Here is a 6,174-nt window from a genome sequence, read left to right as displayed (position 1 = left end):
AGACCCCTGAGGGCACTGCCTGACCAAGGCAGAGGATCCCGGGGTCCTCCCTGCTGCATCAAGGGCCACCTCCCTGGCTGGTCGCCCCCCAAATAGGTCTGAGTGGCTGTAGGTGTGGAGACAGACGCGGCCGCGAGGCGGCAGTGCAAGGGCTAAAGTCACCGCCCGCGGCCGCTGTGCCTGAGGAATGATTACGGCCAAATGTGGGAGTCTGCCCACGGTAAAGTCTAGGGTTTTCTCACATAAATCTGACGGTTCATCCATGGCCAAGGCTGGGATTTTTCCACAGAGATCTGGGGGTTCACCCATGGTCAAAGCTAGAGTTTTCCCACAGAAATCTGGGGGTTCACCCATGCTCAAGGCTCAAGTTTTCCCATGTAAATCTGGGGGTTCACCCACAGCCATGGTTGGAGTTTTCTCACACAAATCTGGTGGTCCACCCGCGGTCAAAGCTGGAACTTTCCCGTGTAACTCTGTGGGCTCACCCAAAGTGAAGGATAGAGTTTTCCCATGTAAATCTGGGGGTTCACCCATAGCAAAGGCTGGCCATCAGGCATGTCCAGGAGAGCAGGGTCATCCCAAGGCCCTAACTGAGGTGCACTCAGACATGGAGAGCTCTGGGTCCCTTGCTGGGGCATGCCCCCCACCTCATGGCCCCGTCACTGTAGACGTGGTGGCCAAACCCTCCAGACTGCTGGTTCCCAAAGACCCCCATGAGGCCTAGGTGGTAGCCCCAGGGATGGGGTGGCTGGGGGGCTCAAGGCTTTGTCTTTGTCTGGACTCTGGATGTGGACCGCGGCTGCAGCCAGCGGGGAGGCTGTCAGGCTCACCGCCCCGGCGCGCCTGCGAGCGCAGAGGACAGTGGCACGCCTGGCCCCGACGTGGGACCGGCCGTGGGGGCGACGGAATGGGGCTCCCCGGCCACGCCGGAGACCCTGCCCCACTCAGCGCGCGGTGCTCACAGCAGGCTCCATTGGCCAGATGGCCCTCAGGCGGGAGGGTCGGCCCCCGCCAGCCCGCGAGACCCGGAGAACTTCCCTTGGCCGCCCTGAGCCCCGAGCCCAGCACCCCGCACCCCCACACCGCGGGCTCTGGAACCACGGTGCGGTCTCAGCCACAGCGGCAGCAGGAGGCGACTCTGAAGTCCCACGGGGCATCTGGCGGCTCCCGCCCAGACCTCTGTCCGGGGGCAGCGCGTGCCCCTGGGGGCTGGGCGGCAGCCGCCTGCAGGGACACGGTGGGGGGGGGGGGCGCTCGGGAACAATGCCAGAGCCTCCCCACCGGATGCCAAAGGAGGGGTGTGGGGATGGCCCTCTTTGGAGAATTCCAGGACGGGTGAGGTACGTGCGCTGGACCGTCCCGGGTGGGGGCGGGCCTCGCGGGGGCCCCCAACACGGTCCCTGTGCTGATTGGCTGGTCGGGCGGGGGCGGGGATGCTGGGCGGGGCCGCCTCCAGTTAGAAAAAGCCCGGGCTAGGGCCCGAGGAGCAGGGTGTGGGAGGGGGGTGGTGGGAGGGATGGGGGGGCACGGGGGAAACTGGGGAAGCGGGGGAGCGGAGGGGTAACCGGGGGAATATGGGGAAGTGGGGTGCAGGGAAGTTTGCGTGGGGTGGGCCAAGGATCACCTTGGACATCTGGAGCCTGGCAGGAGCGGACTCGTGAAGGGGCTGGCTTGGGGAGGGCCGCGGGGCGCCCGGGAGCCTTTTGGGGATCATTTTTTGCTCCCGGGCGCCCCGCAGGCCGGGCAACATCTGCGTGGGAGGGTAAAAGACCCAAGCTAGCAGCGTGGAGGAGAAGAGGGGGGAGCCAGGCATTCATCCCGGTCAATTTTGGTTTCAGGTCGTGGCGGCTGGTGGACAGGGGAGCTGCAGAAAGGCTCGCCCCGGAGCCGGGGCCCTGGAGGTGTCGCTGGCAGCCGTGGGCAGGGGAAGACAGCGCTCTGCCGGCCAGGTGAGTCCCCTTCTCCTCCCTGGGTCTTGCTCTCCTGGCCTCCTGCAGAAGGAGGTTTTGGAGAGCGAGGGCCAGAGAGGCGGAGAGGCTGGCCTCCCGGCAGAGCAGCAAGACGCAGGCTGGTGAGGAAGCACAGGTGATACCGTCTCAGGGGGAGCTGAGACAGAGCGGGCTGGGGGGCCGCAGGCCGCCCCAGGGGGCAAGGGCATTTCCAGAGAGTCAGGCGGGAGCTCAGGAGGCAGGGCTGCCAGCACGTGTAGGGGGCACCCAGGCCCCGGGGCGAGCAGGACAGGGCGGGGACTCAGGACAGAGGGGTTCCCAGCCGCCACTTCACCCACTGCAATTCATTTAGGAGCAGGTTACAGGAGCGGCTCCGGCCAGGCGTTCTCAGGCCTGAGCCGGAGCCTCGAGGGCTGGAGAGAGAGAGAAGGCAGCGCAGTGCGCGGGCAACCGCGGCGGGACGTCATCTGGGGGGCGGTGGCCGCAGGGACAGGCCCGGAGAGATACCCGCAGCAGGGAGGCTGCGCGGGCCCAGCCCGCGGACGCTAGCCCCACGCGGCACTGCGGCCTGGGGGCCACGCGGGAGGGCCCCAGTGCACTTAGGGACACTGGGGACACTTGACCCGAACCGCGGGCCCCTGGGACGGGCATGATAGACAGGACAGCACCCAGGGGAGTCAAGGACATGGGCGAGACCAGGCTAGGCAGGGCGGGGGGGGTGGCGTGAGTGTGCATTCTCGGGGGAAGGGAGGTCAGGGCACAGGCAGGGGCAAGGGGCCGGAGCCGGGCACCGAGCTGGTGGGAGGGGCACTGGACTTCGAGCTCGTGGCCAAGGCGGGCTTCTGCGGGCGATGACGGAGCGGGATCGGTGCCTCTGAGCTCGGACCAGAGACGATGGTGAGTGTCCAGCCCGCTGCCCTCCTGATGCCCTCGGCTGCCTCTGCCCACCCAGTCAGCACCACCCCCCTCTCTCTCTCTGCCCACAGCCACGTCTTAGTGGGGTGGTCGTGCCTGCCAGTCACGGAGGCCGGGCGGCCAGGACGTGCGCAGAGTGATATGATATGGTCCGGCGTGATGGAGAGAGTAGGTGGGACCGTCCAGCCTACCAGGTGAGTGCAGACTCAGGCTGTGCCCCCCACCCCGGGCCCGCTGACCCACACTCAGCCTCACGGGCGCCTCTCTCCTGTAGAATACTGTCAGCTGGCCCCGCGAGGAGTCGGGATATCTCTGTTCTTTTAGTCTCCTGAAGGAGCAAACACAGTACTGCTGCTCTTCAGGCCCCCAGAACCCTCAAGATGACAAGGTGAGAGGTCCCTGCCACACACGGGGCGGTGGGGAGGGGGCGGCACGGGCCCCAGAGGCAGGCACTCACACTCTCCTATCCCCGCAGAAATGGTGCTACCCAGCTCATGCCTGGGACTTGGAACACGGACTTCTTCAAGTCTTTCTAGCTCTGACTCGAGAATATGCTGCATTTTGGAACCACTATACACCTTAACTCAGGAATCAGCTCTGGAAGGTGCTTGCCTCTCGAAGCCCCTCCACGCCCCTCTGCCCAGCCTGTCCCGCCAGACCCCACCCTCATGCCTTGTCTCTGTCCGCAGGTTGATCTAAAGGAACAGACGACCCACACCACCGGAAGAGCAGCCCCCGCGGCGACACCCACCCTGGCCCGGCGACTCCATCTCTGCGGCCAACCCCTGCCACAGCCCCAAGACCACCAACAGCCTCCCTCCCTCCTTTTCCTCCTTTTCTGTCTCTATTTTCTGATCTTCTCTCTGCTATCCTTTGCTCAGGAGACTCAGAGCGTTCAGAGCCCCGTTCTCCCCGTCCCTCTTGAATTAATTTGCACTAAAAGTCGTTTGCACTGGTTGGGGTTCTGGAGCCAGCCCTGGTCTCTGAGCGTGTGTAAGCGCGTGTGTGTGCCCACTGCTGAATGTGTAGGCCTCCTCGGCCCGTGCCCCCCACCCAGCACCCCGCCCACCCTCGGGGGTGACTGGGAGGGGGCCCGACTGGGGGGCCCGAGTGTGAGGGGCCCCGCCCTCCCACACCTAGTCTGGAGGCTCCAAACATCAGGAGCACACCAAGCATTTCATTGTGTGTCCATCTCGCTCATGTCCCTCCCTGCCAGGGCCTCCCCAGAAGCCCTGGATTCATCAATAAACTCAGTTACAGGAATTTGTCTCAGGACTCTTGCATTTGAGATGAACGGGGAGGGGGCTGGGGGGGAAATGGGGCCAGGGAACACGAGAAGGCACTCGGGCCGCAAGGGGCCAGACACATGGGTGGGGACACATGGGTGGGGACACACGGGAGGGGAGGGGGACGGCCTGGAGCAGGAACACAGAGTGGGGAGCTGTGGACTCGAGGGGTGGGCAATGAACGGGCTGGTGAGGGGTGGGCAATGAACGGGCTGGTGACACGGGGTGGGGTCCTGTGGGAGAGGCGGCCGAGGGGGCCGGGACTTCAGGGACCATGGCAAGCAACACGTGGGGGCTGGGTGAGGGGCAGGAGAACCCGGGGTCCCTGCAGGGGGAACAAAGGAGCCATCAGCCCTGAGAGAGCCCCTCCCGCCCACGATACCCAGGCCACCATGAGCCACCAGTCAGACCCCCAAGTCCTGAATCTAAGAGGCTGCTTTCTAGAATCGTCCCAGGAGAGTGGGCTTGACGTGGGATCAGGCAAGCTGCAGTGCTGGCAGGAGGCTGGCCACGCCTCCAGGAAGCCCACCGCCCCCTCTCGTCCCCAGCACTGCAGGCCCAGAGTGCTGGGCTGGGACACAGAGGCCCCCTCTCCCCATTCTCTGCTGTGCTGAGGCAGGGAGGGGGCGCTGAGGGGGGCTACAGGCAGGAGGTCCGTGGAATCTGCTTGGCTGCAGTGGGGGGCAGAACGGGGCTGGGGGCTGAGCACTCATCAGGCAGGCAACAGTGGGGAGCAGTAGGAGGGGGTGAGGCTGCGGGGAAGGGGGGCGCACAGAGATAGCCTTCCCCGGGGCCGCATCCTGCTGGCGTCTGGCGTTGGGGGTGCGCCTGGGGTGCACGGGCAGCCCCCGCCTGCATTTGGGGCCCCAGTATGGGTACAAGGCAGCAGCTGGCCGGAGCCGCTCCTCTGCCTCTGAGCCCCCACCCCCACCCCAGGCCTCCCAGCTCCTGGGCGCCAGGCGCGACGCTGGGAACCCTTGGAAGGAGGGCTGGGTCCTTGGCCCCTTCCCGTGCTCAGGGCAGTCAGGAAATGCCTTGCGGGCCGACTGACCGAGAGGAGATAGCAGAGGCCTGGGAGACCCCCAGCTCGTGCCTTTCCCAGCGTCCGGGCGGCCGGCCCTTGGCTGCCCTGGCTCCGGCCCCAAGAGTCGCCCCCACCCCCCACACACTCCCCACGGGCTCTGTATCTGGCCTCTCTGGGCCCGGCTCCCCCCCGAGCGGAGACGTGCAAATTCCAGGGCTGCAAGGGGGGACAGTCCCAGACCAGCCGGGCGGGTGGTCGGCACGGTGTGCTGGGATGAAGGCATTTCATGATGTTTCCACCCAGGGCGCACTTGGGGGCTCCTGAAAGCCTCCTACCCCCCACCCCTGGGGGCTTCACAGGCCCCAGCCGGCAGCTCACGGGCAAGACCTGTCCCTCCCTGGGCCCACGGCCTGCTGGACTTGCCCCTATGGGCTTTGCCAGCAGGACAAAGAAATCCAAACTTGTAGTCTCTGCGAGCCTGTCTCCCCTGGAGCTCTGCAGAGCCGGCCTCAGAAGACAAAACCCAGTCTCCCGGGGCTGGAGGTGGTGTAGTGGGTGCCACAAGCGGCCACAGGGGCCCCGAGAGTGACGGGCCGTGGCAGGGGTGAGCAGGGGGACAGGAGCTCTGAGTCCCTCCTGATCACACCCACTCTTCTGCTCCAGGCTTCCCCTGGACCCTGAGGCTCACCTGGGGGAGTGGGCGCTCCTTGCCAGGCCCGCCCAGGGAAACGACCCAGGCCCTCAGGCCCTGCCTGACCCAGGCTGCGTCCACCCGCCTCCCGCCCCGTAGACACTGGGCACTGTGCGTGCTGGGTGCGGCCCCTGGCTCTGCTTCCAGGCTGCTTGCCTGAGCAGCGACGAGGAGGGCCCTGCGGGGGTGCAGGGGGCATGCGGGGAGGCCGGGGGTGGGCCCGGGGCCCCACCGGGGCCGGGAGAGCGGGTGGCCAGCACCCGCGCAGGGCCCCTCTGGGGAGCGGGGACCCCAGGTTGGAATGTGTTT

The 6,174-nt window shown here is 66.4% G+C and overlaps 1 long non-coding RNA gene across 1 annotated transcript; it reads left to right on the top strand.

The window, feature by feature from the left end:
- The first annotated feature begins 1,735 nt into the window (after positions 1-1,735).
- LOC133069778 (uncharacterized) lies at positions 1,736-4,127 on the top strand. Its single transcript, XR_009695996.1, has 5 exons — positions 1,736-2,846; positions 2,936-3,058; positions 3,139-3,252; positions 3,340-3,468; positions 3,554-4,127. It is a non-coding gene; the product is annotated as an uncharacterized LOC133069778 (long non-coding RNA).
- Positions 4,128-6,174: the final 2,047 nt, after the last annotated feature.

This window comes from Dama dama, chromosome 2 (assembly GCF_033118175.1).
Source record: "Dama dama isolate Ldn47 chromosome 2, ASM3311817v1, whole genome shotgun sequence".
Lineage (NCBI taxonomy): Eukaryota > Metazoa > Chordata > Mammalia > Artiodactyla > Cervidae > Dama > Dama dama.
This window is presented reverse-complemented; position numbering and strand designations above follow the sequence as displayed.